Source organism: Megalobrama amblycephala, linkage group LG10, assembly GCF_018812025.1.
Source record: "Megalobrama amblycephala isolate DHTTF-2021 linkage group LG10, ASM1881202v1, whole genome shotgun sequence".
NCBI classification, from domain to species: domain Eukaryota; kingdom Metazoa; phylum Chordata; class Actinopteri; order Cypriniformes; family Xenocyprididae; genus Megalobrama; species Megalobrama amblycephala.
In genome coordinates this window covers 16,905,191-16,927,121 of record NC_063053.1, presented here as the reverse complement: position 1 = coordinate 16,927,121, position 21,931 = coordinate 16,905,191, and positions in this window count along the sequence as shown.

Here is a 21,931-nt window from a genome sequence, read left to right as displayed (position 1 = left end):
TAGAGAGGCTCTGTATGAGGTAGCATTACTTTAACAGCTGTGTAAATAGCTTTAATTCCATCATTGGCTGAGCGACTGGCCGCTCACCAGCTCACAGAGTCAACAGAGAGCTAATGATATCAAAGCCCTCCATACTTTCACTCAAAGCCCTAGAACGGACAACGATCTCCTCTCTACCTCTTCCAAAAGAGCCCAAGCCATGCTGGCAGGAGGTGCCGATGAAGACGAAAGCACACGGGGGAGAATTGTTAATAAACCCAAGGACATGGAGAACAAGTGTCTTTCCATCCATCTCCATCAGTGACGGGACAGCAGACGACAGCATGAAAGACAACAGCCCCACCTATATTATCATTCAAAAGGTGCCTGATGTAAAGAAAAAAAGAGAAGCCAACTACGAGAGGAGGAGACAAAGAACACAAAGCACGCTAACACGTGGATGTTTGATTAATTTGGTGGATATGTCGCCAGTAAGGAAGTACAACAGAAAACATGCGTGATGACAAATGCGGGTGCCATGCTACATGATATAAAACGCCTTGCCAATTACCTAACAATAATAAATCATAATGAAATCTTCAGCAGACATAAGGTTATTGTGAATCTTAAGATAAAACTCATCATTAATGCATACCTGTATACTAATGTATGCAGTATAACAATTTTTAAAAATAAAAGGTGCTTAATGCAGCAACATGCTGCTCTTTAGCAAACTATTAGCATACTAAAACCTGTTCAGAGAAGCTTTATCTTTAAATTCAAGCCATTTAAAGACTTGATATAAGCAGTTATTGTGAAAAATCCAAGTGAAACAGGTTATTGAAAAAAAAATGTACGTTGAGGATTTTGCTCTATCCACCCATTGCTGATTGGATGGAGGCAAATCTGAAATGTGAGTTTGCAGTCGTTTGTAAGAAAGGGACTGGGTTTAATCTGACTAAGATTACACAACAACGATGCACGAAAAACTGAAAATTTTTCCTTTGCGTTTTTCACATACAGATGACAACGTTGTCAAAACGATTCCCATTCACAAGGTTTCGGGAAAACGTTAAAAAACACTGTATTGTGCTGCCAGGCCGGTAGTTGGCGATGTCACTTTGTAAAGAAAAACTAGGCGCTGACTGAACACGTAATACGCATGTGCATGGCGTCACCATTTTCACAAATTCTCATTTTTAGAGTTTACACGGAGACAATAATGGTATCATTTTCAAAAACTTGCACTTTGAAACCCATTTTCAACCAAAAACCTGCTTTTTTGCATTTCCAGGCATCCAAAATGAATGTAAATGAATGGCCAAAACAGATAAAAAAGTTTTCTGTTTTTAGTTGAAAACGGTGTCGTGTAAATAGTCACTAATTATATAAGTTCAGCATACGTCACCACAGAGAAACCTGAAAAAAGGAAACATGAATAATTCACAATAACATCATTGACATACATTTATAAAATAAATAGTGTGAATTTTTATTTTTCACTACAATTCAATAAAATTTTAAAGCACATTTATAGTTCACTTTGACAGCCTTAAAGGGTTAGTTCACCCAAAAATGAAAATTATCCCATGATTTACTCACCCTCAAGCCATCCTAGGTCTTCTTTTAGAGGAACACAATCAGAGATATATTTAAAAATATCCTTAGTCCTCCAAAGTTTATAATGGTTGTGAATGGGGGGCCACGTTTTGAAGTAAAAAATAATGCATCCATCTATAAAAAAAATTAATCCATATGACTACAGTGGGTTAATAAAGGCCATCTGAAGCAAAGCGATGCTGTTTTTTTAAAGAAAAATATCCATATTTAAAACTTTATAAATTCAAATATCTAGCTTCCGGCTGACGACCATACGCAGAATGCGCAAGTCAACTTGCGCCAAATGAGTAATCCTCTGACACGATGTATGACGCAGGATGTAGGAGTATTAAGCCGGAGTAAGCTTAGACGCCTCTCGTGGTTCAAACAAATAGGGCTGTGCAACAAATTTAAGCTCCTCTTCTCTTATTTCTAAATCCTCCAAAATTTATCTTTAAAAATGATCGTTTTAGACTTATAATCCGTGAGCAGTGATTTTTTTTGATGATTGTTTTGCTCTATCCTCGGCGCCTCCGCGTTCGTCATTGTGTTGCGCATCAGGTCAAAGGATACTCTTCCTCCGCAAATCGACTTGTGCATTCTGCGTACGGTTGTCTGCCGGAAGGTAATTATTTGAATTTATAAAGTTTTAAATATGGATATTTTTCTTACAAAAACGCTTTGCTTCGCTTCAGAAGGCCAAAGTCGGATGGATAATTTTTTTTAATGGATTTTATGGATGTAACCACAAAGAATCACCAACGAGCCAAACATGCACAAAGAGTGATAGAGAACAGACACAAAGGCATCAGCACCTGCCCTTGTGCTCCAAACCCAACCACACGTCACCCTGTCACCCACGTGTCCATCTCAGGCCCACTTTTCCCAGTCTGTGGCCTTCCTGCCAACCTCTCCACCCCTCAGCCCACTTGAAAGAGACACTCAGGCCTCTAAATATATAAAAGATGCAAATGACGCAAGTGACTGACACAGCATAAATAATCCATAAAGGCACATGAGAGGGAATGTGAGCAGCAAGACTGACTGTAATGATAAATAATGTATTACAGGAGACAGGCCTTGTTTATTTTGGTGGCTTGTGTGATTCCTCACAGACAAATTATTCCACCTGTGTGACTGAGAGGCAACCGTAACAGACAGTAGACTGAGGAATGCATTCATCTTCTGTGTCTGTATATGTATGTTATTCGGTAACTGGTACTCCTACTACAAATAAATAAATAAATAGAAAAAAAAATCAATCAATCAGTCAATATTTTCAGTCTTGTTTTCCTGTAAAATTTTCTGAACATTGCATTAAATATTCTGCATTAAGTATTTTTTCTTACTTCACAAGCAATATATAATATAATATATATATATATATATATATATATATATATATATATATATAAACAAAAAATCTTATACAGTTTTGGTTTTCAAGTAAATGTATTTTGTTTTAAGAATGCTGGAAGGATTTGTACTGGAAAACAAGACAAAAACTGTGATTAACCAAATTATTTTTGCAGGTTTTTACCCAGTCTTGCGCACATATGTACAAGAAAAACAAGGCCGGACATATAGAATCCAAGGTCTCACTTTCGAATTGTGAAATGTCGGTGTTAATACATGTAAAATGTTCATGGCGGGTGAATACCGATGATGATTGAAAGAATATTTCTGTTGTGGAAAACAACCATAACAAAACATCTCTTCACAGAATTTAATTTGCATCCCAAGGGAGCAGTATCTAGGTAACCACATCAGTTTGTGGCTCTGAAATGGTGCTGATGGTGACAGTGTTAAATATGCCCAGTGAAGCACACCTCAAAGACTGACACACACACACATACACACACACACTTGCCACTCTGTGGCACGTCACTACTATCCTGGACACCCGGAGGTGTGAACCACGCATTGGGCTGAGAAGCAGAAACACTGTGAAATGTCCATACAGAATTAGCAACAGCAATTAGTGGCATTTCAACACAAGGATGAAAAGAAACAGGCCGGACCTCAAAGAGCCTCATCACATAAACTGACAGCTCTGAGACAAGTGTGCCGAGGAGAAGGGATGTAAAATGGCAAAGCCCAGTTTTATTCTGCCTTGTTTATATTCTTGTTAACAAAATTAGTGACGAAAATGTTCATTGACAAAGGTTTTTTTTGATTTTGTCAACGATAAGAAAGACAAAAGACATCATGGCAATGATTAAACACTTTTATAGCACACTGTTCGTGAATTGTGACCGAAAAAAAAAAAAAAAAAAAAAAACCACACACACAGCAAGAACTGATCTAAATTAATCTAATAGTTCATTTGGATCTGCAGTAAAACACTTTGTTAGCAGGTTATTATGTTCACTGAAATGCATGCATGTGTAAATGAATCATATATCCACATCATAAACATAATATTGCAATTTACAGTTAAGAACATAAACTGTAATACATGCTAGTCAGAATCTGAAACATTGTGAATATGTAACTGCATTATGTGTAGCATGTTGTTATGGCAACATAGAAAATATTTCTAAAACATGAAAAATTCATAACAGTTTCTAAAACATTAAAAAAAACACAACACCATAACTTATAAAACAGTACAGTTGAGTCTTTAGGAGCTAAAGTTTTCATGTGATATATAATATTTAAATGCTAATATCTTTCATATGGGTTTGATTTTAATTAAAATACTTTTTTTAAAAAAGAAAGTAGAGTACACAACTAATGCAGAATATGCACATGGATATCTACTGTACTGTACTTGCTTCTAAGCATTTCAGACTAAATTCTGAATATATTTTAAAGATTTAAAGTCTTTAACCTGACAATTTTAGACAAATCAGAAGTTCAAAAGTTTGGGGTCAGTAAGATTTATGTTGTTGTTGTTGTTGTTGAAAGAAATTTATACTTTTAAGCATTAAATTGATCAAAAGTGACAGTAAATACATTTATAATGTAAAAAATTCAAACAAAGGGTTTTTTTTTTTTACTTTCTATTCATCAAAACAATCTTGAAAAAAATATTCAATATACAATCTGTTTTCAGTTCTGATAATAAAATGTTTCTTGAGCAGCACATCAGCATATTAGAATGATTTCAGAAGCATCATGTGACACTGAAGACTGGAGTAATGATGCTGAAAATTCAGCATAAATTACATCAAAATATATTAAAATAGAAAAGTTATTTTAGATTATAATAATATTTCTCAATATTTCTGTTTTTACTGTATTTTGATCAAATAAATGCAGCCTTGGTGAGCAGTAGTGACTTCTTTCAAAAACATTAAAAAAAATCTTACAGACCCCAAACTTTTGAATATTAGTGCACATCTGACAGTCAGAAAATGGTAGTTTTTGCACATTGTTGACTCAAATTACATGCCATTCCAGAGTAAAATGGACTAAAAAAATGATTATGACATAATAAAACATAGACTACATGTAAAAGACATTTTCATCAAAAGTCTATGTAAAAACAGTATTTATCAATAAGCATTTGTAGCTAAAAGCACCAGAGCTCCTGTAATAGAAAATGGAGTCGAGAAACAGAGTCATCAAAGACTAACCATGCCATGAGCTGATGGGAAGGAAAAAAGACAAAAATGAAATGCCAACACGCACAAAACCAGAAGCAACAACTCCTGTAAGAAAAAAAATGGGGGCGTGTGTGGAATAAATCTGAAAAGAGAAGCGTTTGAAAAGAAAGCGTGCATGTGTGCGGGGGTTTCAGAAAAAAGAAAAGAAAAACAGACAGAGAGAGATGGTGAGAGATTAAGAGAGGAAGAGAGTGAATTCCATCAACGGAGGGGTGAGATGATGGGGGGATATGGGACAGTGGAGGGAGGGGGCACATCTCGGAAGGGCAGAGCAAAGCGGGCACAGGTGACTGTCATGTGTGATGATTATTATTACTGTACACCTGCTCCTCCACACTAATTAACTTTGGATATGCAAATCAGCCCTATTGCATCATGGCCTCTCTCTCCTCCCCTACAGATAAGAGGATGTTCAGCTGCTGGATTTAATTAGGATAATGAACGGTCGGACCGCTGAGGGAAAGAGAGAGGAGGAGGAGGAGAGGGAGAAAGGGATGAAGAGAGAGAAAAAAGAAGAGAGGGAGAGAGGTAGATGAATGAAAGTGAAGCTGGATGAGACGGAAAAGGAAGAAATATGTCAAGGGAGAGGCAAAATTAGACAAAAGATAGAAACAAAGGGGATGATGAGGGGGAAAGTCTGGAGTTTTGATTGAAGAGAGATAGATAGAGGCATAACAAGAAAGAAAAGTGAAGGCGGGAGGGACCATCCCCACGCAGAAACCCCTCCCCAGCTTGAATTCGAACGATTCGCTTGAAAGAAGAACAAACAAACAACAAACAATACACCGAAGAGCGCTCTGACACACTTTTATAGGCCGTACTTGCTAATGCACCCACTTTCTGTCATGCTCTAAAGTCTCCGTGGCGGTGGGTGTGGAGTGTGGAGCTCTGATGGGGCTGGATTGATCGGAGGAGGACCGGAGCGAGGCTGCGGCGGAGACCGCAGGTGTTCTGACAAGGACAACAGCCCCCGTGCCTCTTTGCCAAAGGAGAAACGCAGACTCCGGGGCTGACAGGCCGTGCCGGGCCTAGACCGCACCGGACAGAGCCGTCTCCCGTTAGCCAGTTACCCGCTGCAAAAACAAACCTGTCATAGTGACACGTCTGCATTTCCAAACAGCCAAGTTCAGGACCTCATTGTCCAGTTTTATAGCACCAGCTTTCTTTTTAATAGCATATCAGCTGATGAATTGACGGGCTGCAGAATGATAGTGTTGCTGGGAGTTTAGAGATCTGGTGCTCAGACTAATTGCCCTGTCAACACCAGGGCTGGAAATAGCCCTATCTCTGAAATGGCAAGAGAGAGGATGAGACCGAGACCGAGAGGGAAAGGAGAGAGAGATGGAATGATAGAAGGAAAGGGAGATGGAGATGATGTGTGTTCAAGGGTGAGAGAGGAGGAAATGCCATTTAGTTTTCACTCACTTTCTCTCATTCTGCGTGACAAACAAAGCATTTCATATTCACATATTCACGTTTTTCTATCATGATGGGGACTAGGCGTTTTTATACTTGGCTATTTACTTGGCTGATATTTCCTCTCCTAGCCTTGAAGATACTTTCTTCCATATTGTGATGTATATCTGACTGTACAGGATTATCGAAAAAGAAGAAAATGTAGGACGAGGGCTTGTTTCTGTCAATTGGTTGTTGACTGGATTTTGAGATGTGGGCGTTGCACAATGAGATGTTCACTATAAGATTTACTGTATAACATGCATGTAGAAAACAGATATTAACCCTCACACAAACCTTTTATGATTTTTAATTTAGTTTTCATTAAAGAAATAGATAATTTAGTTTCATTTATATGAAACGTATGAAAGATCTAAAGTGGGGAGAGAAAAAAAAAGGGCCATAAACAGTACTCTTAACAGCAGTCCAATATGTCCAATATGAAAATTGCGAGCTGCTATTAACTGTAACTGTCAATTGGTTATGAGACAAACGAGAACCAATGATCAGTGACGTCAAACCTGCTGCGTTGAAATATCCCACACAGATGTGCAGTTTTAATATAAACAAACGTGAATTTGTGAGCAACGGCTGAGGAGACAAATTTAGTAAATGACGACTAAAATATCCATCCTTGCACAAAACTATTATATGGCTTCAGAAGTTTTGGAATGGTGCAATTGGTGTATGGACTCTTTTTGAGATACTTTTATGGTACTTTTTTGACAGTGCACTCACTGTCACCATTAAAGAATTAGTTAACCCCAAAAATGAAATTTCTGTAGTCATTTACTCCTCCTTATGCCATTCCAAGTGTTTGGCATGGTAATGGGTATGACAATGTTGATATGTTTGGTCTTGGCGAAATAGATCTGTTACGCTGCTGCAGAGCAAGTTCGGGACTTGCTACTGCCAATACATACACGACACTCTGCTGCTGTACAATATAGCATACATGAATTACCTATAGCAGAACATACAGGTAAAGCTGGGGAAGGAGGAGGGTTTCTGAAAGCACGCTGCACTGCTAAGGCAAATGCTACCCAAGTATTTCAGTATTGAGTATGCAAGCTCATTGGCCACTGAAACAGCAGGAACCAGTCAGCTGTGCCCTATAACAATGTGATTACGTACAGGTTGAGTTAAAGGACCTATTAGCCTGTGCCATCTAGAGTTTCATTTGCATTTCTTACATGGAACACAAAAGAACATATATTGAGATTATTATTATTTTTTTTTTTGGTCAATGGTTGGTTGGTTACTAGCATTCTTCATTATATCTTTTTTTGTGTGTTCTGCCGAAGAAAGAGAGTCATACAGGTTTGGAATGACATGAAGGTGAGTAAATGATGACAGAATTTTCATTTTGGGCGGAACTATCCCTTTAATGTTTAACATATGGAAAAGCACATGAACACAAGGTTATTCTACATTTTGATGAACATCTGATGACATCATGTGACTCACTGGATATTTGAATGTTTTTTTTTTTTTAAGATTCACACCATCAAACTCACTATTACAGAAAAAAATATCATCCAAAGCTGTTGAAAAACACAAAAATGTCCTAATCAGAATTCCCCAAAATACTTCTAAATAAAGCAATGACCTAGCAACACCCCATACGTTGAGTGGATTTCAATGTATAGTTATAAAGTGGAAAAACTCTTGATAAGGAGTTGGTTTCAGATCTGCAGTTATTGTTCTGCAGGAGGAAGATAGTTCAGATTGCCTTGCACCGCTGCCTCTCCAGAGCGACCTGCAGCCCGGAGTTCCTCTCCCCCACTTTTAATCTTTCTGCTCCAGGTGATTGATTGGAAAAGGAATGAGCTGTTTATTGGATGCAAGGGAAACAAATTGCTGTTTTAAGTGTCTTGCCTTGATACCAGACATGACTTAAGATGAAGCGTCTAACTCTCTCACTCGTTTTTTTTTTTCCCGCCATCTCTCCCTCTCTCCCCGGTGTGTGCTATGCACAACCTTCATTTGGAGAGCTGCCAACGCAATCCCACTTTCACCCGCTGCATAAGTGTGCACTCTCACACAGCAGCCATTTAACATGGCATCTGTTTCAGATGCCTTTTATCAACCTATAAAATCAGCCCTTAGGTTTCCAGCACACGCAAACGAACTTGTGATCTGGGTGAACAGTGGATTTCGTTTCGTAAATAGAACCATAACCGTCCTGAAGTCACTCCCAAATAATCAGGGATTTGATCGCTGGGTGAATAGCGGGGGACGCAGAAACACTGATAGCCAGTCAAGGGTTATCATACGGGATTCAGATACAGACAACTGCTGTCAGCTTAGCCGTACATTCATTAACACATGTTGGCAGATTTCATGACTACTCAACATATACCTGTCTAGACACCTTGATGGTCTTGGATAAGAGCCAGACCTCCCACATTACAGGCCTTGTTGTGTGAAGGACATATGGAACCATCTTGGCACAGGCATGGAGCACACTGTGAGGTCATAGCCCACCGTGGACTGGCCATAATTACACAGCAACAGACAGACAGGAAGCCGACTGGACATGGACAGAACTCAGATGGGATAACAGGCGCACTGCCACCATACTGACAGATATTCATCAGCCTAGATTCAATATCAAATTGAGAGCTTTAAACATATCATAGAAGTTAAGCAACCAGGATCTATCAATATTATATGAACGACAATTTAGAGAAATAGATAAATAAATAAATCTGACCCCAAACTTGTGAATGGAAGTGTACATACAAATACTCGCTATATCACGTTGATCATATTGTTTATTTTTATTTATTTATTTATTTTTTCAATTGTGGGTGAACTATTCCTTTAAGAAGACAGCACCTGCTTCTACTGAAGTCAAACTTTCAACTAATTGAATATAGACAAATATGAAACTTTTTAAACAGGCATAAGACACCAACTTGGGCAACATTATAACAATCCTCTATGCGTTTAGATTAATCACAATGTCTGTGTCAAACAAAACACAACCAGTTTTACATTCATCAGATTGATAATAAAACTCCTGTGTTTCCCCCTCCTTTATTTTATTCTTTCACCGCATGAACGAATGTGCACATTCTCAGGAGGGAAGTGTCACGTGACCTACTTAATGACAATCTGTCTCCGTGCTTATATTTCTCCACTCGGCTTATTTATTTGATAAAGTGTGATGCCTTTCCTTTTGTTGCCCTTAATCGGAGCTTAACGTCTTTACTCCAAGATCAATAAACTTTATGAATTATTTTGCCGCTGTCTATTTTTATGGTTCCTTTTGCTCATTAGCATGGCTGGCTTTATTAGCTGAGGCTGCCAGTGTCTTTAGCCGGTCCTGTGTTCCTTAGGTACAGTAAATATCACTCATGTTGTAATTAATATGCACACCCTCAGCACTAATTAAAACACAGACCCCTCCAACCAGCTGGGCCCAAGCAGAAAGAGCGGCAGTCGTGCCGTAATGAACTTGTTGTAAATGTGAGCCCAGCCATCGGATATCATATCCCTAGGAGCTGACAGCATGCAACGGAGGGAGAAAGTAATAAGATCCATGAACTTGTTAATACCCACCCAACCATCCAGAAGCAAACCCCCACCATCTCTGGAAAGAGAGGATATTTTAATGACACATCTCTAATTAAAGCCTTACTTTATCTCCTGTGTTTGCTTAAGAGCGATTGAACGACAGCAAGAGAAAGAGAGAGAGAGAGAGAGAGAGAGAGAGAGATCTCCAGCAATGAAATGTTCATAGAAATAGAACATAACTTTGTTTAAACTGAAAAATTACTTGTAATATAGTACACTGTCTTTCTTATGCATTAAACTGAAATATCACTATAGGCACATACATGTTAATTAACACACAGAAAGTGAATACACAGAGGTTTAACCCAACATATTAAAATGCTAATTATAACTCTTCACAGAACGGCAAGTCAATACAATCCATTAAAAAAAAAATTCATACAGGGATTACAACCCCTCGGTTTTTCATTAGTATAGAAAGTTTACTTTCTGTGTATATTGTAGGAGACCTCTCCCTAATGACCTCCTGCCTTACAGCCTAATCTGTTATAAATGTATCTTAGATCATTGAGCAAACAGTGGGAAAGGTCAAGGCTATAAAAGAAGAACAGCAGAGAGTCTGAAGAAAAAGCAGGAACGTTCACAAAGCTCCCGTCTCACCACTAGTCTCTGCTGTTGGATCACTTTTCAAGCCCGCTCTCCACAATCCACACAAACCTGCGTTACTATGCCATGAAACGTGGTATTTTATTCCAGAGTTTGTTTGAAGACTTGAGAGGTCCAGAATGCGGATGAGAGCGAGTTCCTCTTGAAGAAGCAACATGCAGTACAGCTATTTAGTTTTGACTGTTTTTGTTTTTCATTTAAGGACTTTTAAGTACTTATTTTAAATGATTCTGTTATAATTTACTCAGCCTCATGTCATTCCAAATCTGCTTCCTTTCTTCTGTGGAACAGAAGATATTTCGAGAAATGTCTTATTTAATAGAAGTCAATAGTCGCCAAAACTGTTTGATTACCAACGTCTTTATTTGTGCTCCACAGAAGAAAAAAGTTCATACAGGTTTGTAATGACATGAGGGTGAGTAAATAATGACAACATTTTCATTTTTAGGTAAACTATCACTTTAACTGATTTCACCAGCATTCCGTTTGCTCAAAACAGCCTTGATAATTAATTTCCACCCTTCTGAAAATCCTAATGACAGAGAAAACTTTCATCAGCCAAACAAAATGCTACGAGGTGCAGATATCACTGCAGTTTAATTCATGATGCAGCTAAACATGTGGTCCAAGCTGAAACTAATGAAGTCTTTCTAATTCGGTTATAGTTTATTAATGTCAAAGACACAAGTCCATTAATCAAGTTATAACGTAACTGTGTGCTGAGAGAAATGGCTGGATTTGGTGCGGTAATAAGATCACATACATTTTAAAGGTCTGCGATTATCACCGTGGGTTCCCAGGCTCAAGTAAGAACTCCAAAAACGATTTTCATTCGGCACTCATTAATATGCAAAATTATTCAAATGAGATTGTAATTAAGCATCTACTCAGTGGAAACCCTTTTCATGATAATTTATGATAAACTCTGTAGCTGCTTTGATTGAGATTGATTTTTCGGTGCAGAGAAACTGTCATGAATACAAAACTGATTTCTTCCCCTTTTTCTCATCTGCTCAGGTATACAGATGCAACATGCCCTATGATTATTACGACGTAGGCAGCTTATAGAGATATATTAAGCTAATCTGAATAAATTCATCTGACGAATCGGAGGAGAAATGGAAATCCTATTTTTCATGGATTTTTAATGTAAAATCTTCATCTGTACAACCTGTTTCTGGCACCTTAAATACTATAAACATTGTGCTTCAATTAAAAAAGAGAAAGGGAAAAAAGGAAAAGATAACTAGAGTATTTTACATTTAATGCACGGTTGAACAAGGGCTTAGAAGAGAAGTAAATGGAGGGTGAGAGCATGAGAAGAGACAGAGGGAGAGAAAAATAGAAAAAGAGGGGAATTATTATATAGCCCAAGGGTTTCTGTGTTTCTCATAGTCATTCCCTGCTCTTAACAACCCACTGGAGACCAAATTAAAAAGGACTGTTAACTTATGAGGTTCACAACTGAACCACACACAGTCTAATGCTTGCTAATGCCTTTTGTATGATCTGATGTACTGAGAGGCAGTTAAAATAACAAAATTGATGCCCAGCGCGGGAGGTTAGACAGTTTCTTCACAGATGGACCTTAAAGTCTTAACAGGCATGAAATATGACATTGATTTTATCATAAAACTTAAAATAAATATTTTCTACACTGTGTAACCATACTCCGATGAATTCGCAGCGAGTAAGTGTTCAGTCGTTTATGTGAAAGCCTGTATTTGTGTGTTTATCCTTGAGGTGCGGCCTTCAGAGGCGGAGACAGAATGCAAAGAAAGTAGATGAGCTGTGGGTGGATACATGGATGATAATAGGCATCATAATTAAGCAAACCTAAGCGAGCACTTAAGGGACTCAATATCCACTATTAAGGCAGAACATAAAAGGAAAAGTTAGTGCTAAGTAAATAATATTATTGTAATTGGCACACAGGTGAATAATTCAGCATAATTCTCAAAGCTTGTTAAGGTTCCCTAATGTGTACAGCAAGAGAAACCATATGCCTTTCTACTGTCATTCAACTCAAAGATTTGGGCTACTATAAATAAACAAACAGATAAAGCAAACAGATGTAGTTGCTGTAATCAGAACAGAAGATTGCACTACTATTTACAATTCTTCTTTTTAACCCCTTCAGTCTTTTATGATACATACAGAGAGAGAGAGAGAGAGAGAGACCCCAAATTATCGTTCAGTGGTTGGTCATTTCAGCATTTCTTGTAAAATACATAATGTAGTATTTTAGCATGGCTGAAATGATGACTTGTCCATTCATGGAATAATGACTTTTCATAACTTAGCTAGCTTAATAAAATAACATTAATGGAAATTGAAATAGTAAGGACACAGGGTGATTGTTAATGAAACATTAAATACTCTGTTTACTGTCTACAACAGTGGAAGCAGTGCTGGTTTTAAAGGCAAAGCCAGGCCAAAAGTAACTTATCTCCTTCAGCTGAAGACCAAATACGAATATAAAGGTCACCCAACTGCAAGATGCAAGTTGTTGATATGGCTTAATTGTGAGATCTGAGCGGTATGAGAGAAGACACTTGTGGTCAGGCTGAGAGAGCTAGAGAGGGGAGACATGGATAGGAGAGAAGAGCAAACTCCAAAGGATCACAAGAGGTCAAATCAGCAAAATAAACCACACCACACTGACCTGCATGTTGGCTTCCTTCAGTAGCAGCACTGCTTATACTGTCAAACAGGCATGATCTTTTAAGGAGAGTAGAAGTGAAGCCGGGTTTAGTGATGCCATTTAATTTTCTTCCTGCCTATTGAACCCACCAGAGTTCAGATGATTCTACTTGTTTTCGTAGCTTAAATTAGTGCAGAGCTCTTAAAATCCACTGCACAAGTTGGGGAGACTGGGGCTAGATTTTACAAAGGCTATATCTCAATAATCGCAATATACTTAATATTAACCCGACTAGCATATGGGACAGATGTGCTTTCATTAATGTTAGGTCGGGACACATGCTTTTGGATGTAATTTTGTACAATTTATAAATTACAATTTCTCTTGGTCAAAACAATGTTTAGAAACTTGTTTTGTAGTTTAATGAATTGAGTTGGGGTTCTTGAAAATAAATAAATAAATAATTAAATCTAATAATGAAATATAAGCCTTTTCTTGCCAAAATGCCCTGTTCAGGTCAATGTGCTTTTAATGAGGCATATCTATGTTTCTGGGCAATAACGGTTAAAACATTAAATAGTTTTTTTTTCTTTTCTTTTTTTCCACAGCCAAGACTTTAAGGTTTGTGCCTACAGAATTTGACATCTGAAAACAAGCATACTCTGAGAAATGTACACTGGAATAAAAAAAAAAAAAAAAAAAAAAGATATATATATATATGATATATATTATATGTGATATATAATGCAATTTAATAGAAGAGAACTGCCTAATCAAAATGTGCATGAAATTATGAAAATAAACATGTCACAGACAGACTGCACTGTAAAAAAAAAAAGAATTGCTGGTTTAACTTAAAAAAGTAAGTTACCTGGTTGCCTTAAAATGTTGAGCTCATTGAAATTAAACAATTTAAGTTAATACAATGAAGTCGATTGGTTTAATCAACAGAAACTCAAAATATTATGTTATCTAAACCACATTAATTATCTAAGTTGATTTGACAAAAGAAAAAATGTGATAACAAATGATGAAAATAATTTTTTACAGACAGGGTAGATGGTTAAAGTCACCATGAAATCAAATATAAATATTTTTATGGAATATTGCAGTTTTTTTATACATTTATCTGGGAACAACATCATTATTAATTTTTTTTTAAAATCACATTCCCTTGTAATCTTTAATCAAAGATTGCAGCGATATCAAACTACAATGATCCAGCAATCCGATCAATTCCGAAAAAAATCAAATCCCTTCCTACATTTCTTATTTATTGTTTGAAAAGCCAAAGCTATCTCATGACCAATTCATACGTATTTTATGAGGTGGCTAATTTGTACGAATTCATACTATTTGTCTAAACCCTAGTGACGGGTAGGTTTAGGGGCGGGGTTAGGGGTAGGTCATTTGTATGAATGCATACAAATTTGGCAACTCGTAAAATACGTAAGATTTAGCAAAAAACATACAAATTTGTACGACCTCACTTGTACGAATTAGTCAGTTTTTTGCTAAATCGTACGTATTTTACGAGTTGCCAAATTCATATGAATTCGTACGAATTCGTATGAATGGCCTACCCCTAACCCCGCCCCTAAACCTACCCGTCACTGGGGTTTAGATAAATCGTATGAATTCATACGAGTGAGGTCGTACGAATTGGTACGAATTAGCCACTTCATAAAATACGTACGAATTGCCGTTAGATCGGGTTGGAGAAGCCGTTTTACTTGTATACGTCACAGTAGGGAAGACAATCATAACTATCATGCCGTTTCATGCCGAGTTTAAGATTAACAAATTATAGATTTTAGCATAAAATAGAGAGTATAATAAAACATGTTTGTGGATGCCAAGTACACACTTGCAAACATAAATTGCACGGACCAAAAACAATGCAAGGTGTCAGAAAGTCGGTGATGGCATTGCTGCTGCTTTCCTTCACATTCAGCAGTGTGTGGTTCTAATTGGTTGTCCTGCAGGGCAAAGAAGAGTGCACATGTCTGGGGACACCATGTCAAAGCAGCATAGAGCATGTGCACACACACACACGCTTTCAAACAGAACTCCCTTGTGTCTGACTCTGTCCTCCTCTTTCTTTCGCTTGCTCTCTCTGTCTACCTGACCCTAAGATCGATGAGTTGCACAGAGGCAGGGGCTGGCCATGTGGACAGCATGGTTGACACAAAGCTAAAGGGGCTTCTTGCCGTCTCACCACACACATCCAGGCACAGAGCACCAGACAGCTTAATTAACCCTGGGAAACAAGAACTACAGGTTACAGCCCGGCCTCACTGCGTGTTTGCTACAGAGGGAAAGAACTGGCACATACTGCTATAGGAAAGAGTAAACCTACATTTCTCTCTCTCCTATTTCCACTTTTATGTCTGCGGTTGCTTCTTGTGAAATGCAGTGTCATGAGACAGTGGAAATAAACAAGGCGTTAGTACGGTTTATTAGCAAATTTGAAAGCTAAATAGAAACTTCAGAGCTGATATGTATAAGGAAAAATAAGTATCAGATGATATCCATAATCATTCTAACATCTAACAACATATACGTAATTATAAAATGGATAATTTTGGTCAATGCAATATTCTAGCCATCATTAAACACATAATACTGTAACAGAGATGACACAGAACATTATTCTACTATTCCACACTATATTGTAGCATAATTTGATTATCCGCACCGAAAAAAGCTGTGAAGCGTACTGCACAAAAAAACACAAAGTATGGAATGTATAGGGGCTAAACAAGCTAAAGCTATCAGCAACATATCATGTGTTTGAAATATTAATACCTTTAAAAAGAAAGCAACAAATGCTTTTGTGTAGTAAAAAAGTGTTCCATTTGAGACAACACTGTCCTTATAAAATGTATACCTTCTATGACTGAGTACATATTAAAGCGTAGTGAAAGTGTACATTGTACAATACATCATTTGAGATGCAGCTAAGTAGTGTTAAAGTTTAGGGATGTTCATGTTTTTGGAAGAAGTCGCTTATGCTTACCAAGGCTGCATTTATTTGATAAATTTGTTTTAGAGCTGCAAAGTAGAATTTTCAGCAGCTTACTGTTGTAATCTATAGGCTTTGGGACCTATCATACACCCGAGAGTTTTTTTGCTAGTTTCAGTCCGACACAGTTATCATTTTCACATCCTGTGCCACGTTATTTAAATAGCAAATGCATTTGCACCCATTTGTGCGCCCATGGGCATGCTGGTCTGAAAACGAGGTGTGTTCAGGCACATTGTTGGCGCATTGCCATTTTGAGGCAACTGAAATAGACTGCGCCATTGACCAACTGAAACCTGGACTAAAGTCAATGGCACAATATTGTTTTGTTATTTAAAGAGCGCATTAGTAATATGCGCCTATAGTTGTGCATCCACATTGATTATTACACACACAGGGATGCACAGCAGCACACAAACATGCCAAATATTAAAAATAAAAGGAGTGCATAAAGATAAAAATGCTTGTCCCGTAGATGTTCTGCTTGCGCGCTTTAACCTCGCGCACGAGCAGATCCATTTCCTTGCTAGAGAAGCGTTCAGTTTTTCTGCTTGCAAATCCCACCATGTAAATAGCACCATGACATGAGCACAACTGGCTTTTAAAGGGAATGAGAGATAAATATTGCACATTACTCCCAAAACACACCCATTACTCATTAAGACAATAGGGACAACCCTTTTAGACTATGCACCGGGCGCGCCGACCATTTTTCCCGTCGTTAAACTAGCAAAAGTATTCGAACATGCCCTAAGTGCACCATACGCTTAGATCGTTAAAATAGGGCCCTTTATGTTAAAGGTGCCCTCGAATGAAAAATTGAATTTATCTTGGCATAGTTGAATAACAAGAGTTCAGTACATGGAAATGACATACAGTGAGTCTCAAACACCATTGTTTCCTCCTTCTTATATTATCTCATTTGTTTAAAAGACCTCCGGAAAACAGGCGAATCTCAACATAACACCGACTGTTACGTAACATTATGAAAGGCATTAGACAAGGGCAGCCAGTAACATCTGGATCTGCATAGGTGAATCAACAGACTAGGTAAGCAAGCAAGAACAATAGTGAAAAATGGCAGATGGAGCAATAATAACTGACATGATCCATGATAACATGATATTTTTAGTGATATTTGTAAATTGTCTTTCTAAATGTTTCGTTAGCATGTTGCTAATGTACTGTTAAATGTGATTAAAGTTACCATCGTTTCTTACTGTATTCACGGAGACAAGAGCCGTCGCTATTTTCATTTTTAAACACTTGCAGTCTGTATAAACACAATTTCATTCTTTATATATCTCTCCAACAGTGTAGGCTTAGCCGTTAGCCACGGATCACAGCCTCAAATTCATTCAGAATCAAACGTAAACAATATAACAGTATACAATACTCACATAATCTGCCGCATGCATGACGAACACTTTGTAAAGATCCATTTGAGGGTTATATTAGCTGTGTAAACTTTGTTTAGGCACTGTTTAAGGCAAGCGCGAGCTCCGTGGGCGGAGAGCACGAGAATTAAAGGGGCCGCACAGCATAAATCGACTCATATTTAATGATGCCCCAAAATAGGCAGTTAAAACAATTAATTTAAAAAAATCTATGGGGTATTTTGAGCTGAAACTTCAGACACATTCAGGGGACACCTTAGACTTATATTACATCTTGTAAAAAAACGTTCGATGGCACATTTAAACATCATGAACAAACAGGAAAAGTTGTCTCATCTTGTCAGAGAACGTGTGACCAGCAGTATGAACCGGTGGTGATATCTATGGACTTTTAAGGTAATCAGCTAACCTAGCTAGTTATTTTTATTGTTGCCGTTTAATTCAATTTTAATATCCAAATATTAATATCAATCTGCATATGTCATGGACATCGGTTATGCTCATCTTTGGTAGCTCCTTTGAAAGCATCTTGAGTAAAACAGCTTTATATTTAAGGAAGCACATACAAAAGACCTGAACCAGAAGCAATGCAAATATATATGCACACATAAACGCACGATTGCGGCAGAGCAGTTTTGCTGCTCAAATAAAGTATTATTAGTATTAATCTGTATTAATCTGCTGCTCATATGAAGAACTAGTCTTTGGCCACTTGAAAAGGGATGGAGATATTATGAAGGCATGTAAATGATTGCAACCCAAGGGCACATCTTTAGGAAAAGAGAATAACTTAAAAGGCATATATTCCACTGAAGATGCCATCGTGAGCACTCAGACAGAACCAATTCAACATTACAGAGAGAAATCAAAATATCCACAAAGGTCTTGCGCTATCTATTGATTTAAATGAGTTGGACTCTGGCTAGATTGTTGCCATGCAATATTCTCAGATTTTTGCCCCACTCTTTTTTATTATTTGTTTATCTAGGACGAAAACATAATAAAGACCACTGCAGAATGCACAGCTCTAAAAGAGAAAAAATTACATCATAACCACCACCAATCTGCACAAATAGTGGCACATCATGAAGAGATATATAGCCCTAAATGATGTTTGGTTTGGGGTTTTACATTTCAATTTAGCCCCAGGCCTTAGAGACATTAAGGCCCTAATGTACATCTTGGTCAGTGCACGTTCCCTGAAGCAGTCCGCATGCTTTATTAGCAAGTCTCTGGCCCCTTTGTGTAATAGCAAACCAGTCTCTCATTACTGGTCATTAGATTCATATTACTTGTATTTGAAATAGTAATACATCTTGCAACCATAACTAGTTTTAAAGGCCTCGATAATGCACTAAAGAGAAAGAAAATACTCGGAGCAAAACAGTTTGTAATTGGAACATAGTGTAAAAGCTGTTTGCTTGTATGGACTGCTAATGTGCTTCTCTTGTATAATAACTTGTACAATCAGTACAGAAATGTGCAGACTGAAATAATCTTGCATTTAAGGCATACTTTGACTCAGAGGAATGTATAATTTCACAGGCAATGCCTTGGGGTTACAATATGATAAGTCGACATGTAATGCAGACAATATTAAACAGCTTCTTTTAGTGTGCTGAATGAACACTTGATAATGGAACCGATGCAATAAGACCCATACTGGGAATAAGAGAGAAAATTTCAGCATCCTCACCATTTTTTTTTTCTACAAGCTAATAAAGAACTGCACACATGAAGAATACTAAACATGTGCTGAAAGCCCCAATGCAGCCAACATGATACAGCTTGACAGCTCTGCTTCTTGCCAACCGCGTATGTCAATGTAATGATCTGTGATAAGTCAGGTCATTATGCCCCTTTTACATATGCATCTATAAATGCATTCATAAATACATCACTTTTTTATCGTGTAGGGTTAAGTCGTGACATTTTAAAATGCATTTTCCTCGTCTGTTCCCCATATTCTTATTTGATGCTGATGTTTTCCTTTTACAGAGTATTACTGCTACAGTACATGACCCAAAAAGGTCAAAACCAACACAATCTCACAAGAAAAACGTAACTCTGTCACATGGATCTGCACTATAGCAAAATAAAGAAGTATAAAAGTATCATCTTAGCTGGTTGGAATTCTCATAAAAGTTTCATTTTTCAAAATGTTCTCAGAAGCCACTATTTTTTACGAATATTTTTCAAAAATCCAAACAATGAGGGCAATCTAACACCAATGACACGTGTAAATTAAACAAACAACACAACCTCACCCATGTACAGCACCTCTGAACTTTGACCTTGGAAGGACTTTTACAACTTTTTATATTTTTAAAATACAAGCCTTTTTATACATTGTTAACATCATTGCAAATTTTCTTTTTGTTTTATGTGCAAAACATTACCCAATCCATTTATTGTTAATTAAAATATATTTGGAAATTGATAGCTTTTACATAGGGTTCATTTAATATTTTAATCTGAATCATGATTTAATGGTAAAGGGGCATGTTTGTCACCTTATTTTGAGCATGACTCGGGGCAGCGATGTGTGCCTGCAGTTGAGAAAGTGACAGACATAACATGAGAGAAAGAGAAGAGTGGCTTACTAAAATTGTCAAGACAGTTTCACAAGGGGTTATCTGTCACTTCTTGATGGCCTTGGTGAAAATTACACCCTGTCCGTTTACAGTCCATATTGAGTATACATAACACATTAAGAGACTCATTATCTATTTCAGACCATATGGACCTGGGCTGAGGTGGGTCACTGCAAGGCCATCCTAAGCTGCTCTCTCTAATTGCAACAATTATGCCATCTTCATTACAAGGGGCATTTATGGAAAATGGTGCCACGGCCCCTCAAGATTGGTGTCATTGCACTCTGGACTACAAGAGAGTCAGGAAGATATGCCCTGCGGCCCACTCAGAGCCCAAATGTGCTCATATCCCAGTGATTCTGAGCTGAATGTGACACAGTAAAATTTTCTATAGATCTAAGGTTTCATGCATGTTTAAAAGCACCAAATCTATCTTCAGATTTAGCTGACTGAAAAGCATATCTTTGTAAGATTTGTTGAGAAATCATTCTTTTGAGTTGGATCTTTTCAATAAATCACTGACTTGAACTATTCATTCATGAATTACACTGAATGATTTATTCACAAATTAAATTGAACAACTCATTCAGGATGAATGGGAATGCTAAAATTTCCATTCCCCAGTATAGAAGTTCACCCAATTATGACAACTTCCACTTCTGAGAACCCCAGAAATGTGAAAAGAATCCAGACTGAATCAGTCGAAGAGCTTCTTGAGTCAACAACTCACTGATTCATTGAATCAAAAAAATCTACTGACTTGACTCAAAAGCTGCATCTGAAATTGCACACTTCTCTACAATATAGTAGGTGGAAAAACAGTATGTGACAGAGAAGTATCTGAATTCACAGTACTCATAAAAGAGTAAACAGAAAGTACCTGGATGACCTACTACTTCAGGCGAGTTTGTCCCAAATGGGACCCTCTCTCGATCTTCCTCCTAGTCTGTACTTTCCTGATATAATGGTGCTTTGACTGTTTGGTAGAAGTCTGCTGTGGAGCTCATTTCAGTGCAGGCTTGGCAAAAGTGCACATTAAGAGTGCATATCGGCTGCAAAGGGGGCGCTTGTGAGCACCATTCTGAAAAGTTATAATGACAAATGGGACACACTACGGTTTTGTGGACATAACGGATATGTGCAAGCGGTGGCCATTGTAAGTCCACAAGACCATAAGTGCATATGAAGTGTGCCATTTGGGACAGGGCCGTAGGCAGCTGACTTGTTGCCTTGCTGGCCTATAGGCAATGACTTTGTAAGCAGCGTTTGTGCACTAAGGTACTGTACCTCACAAAACTGATTTCGGACAGACTTCTGAGGCACCGTAACGGTTTAATGATCTTCAGCAAAATAGAGCTGGAAAACACTGGTCAAAATGTACATTTACAAACAAACTGACCAGTGATCAACTGCAGTTTTCAGACGCCATCTTGATTTTT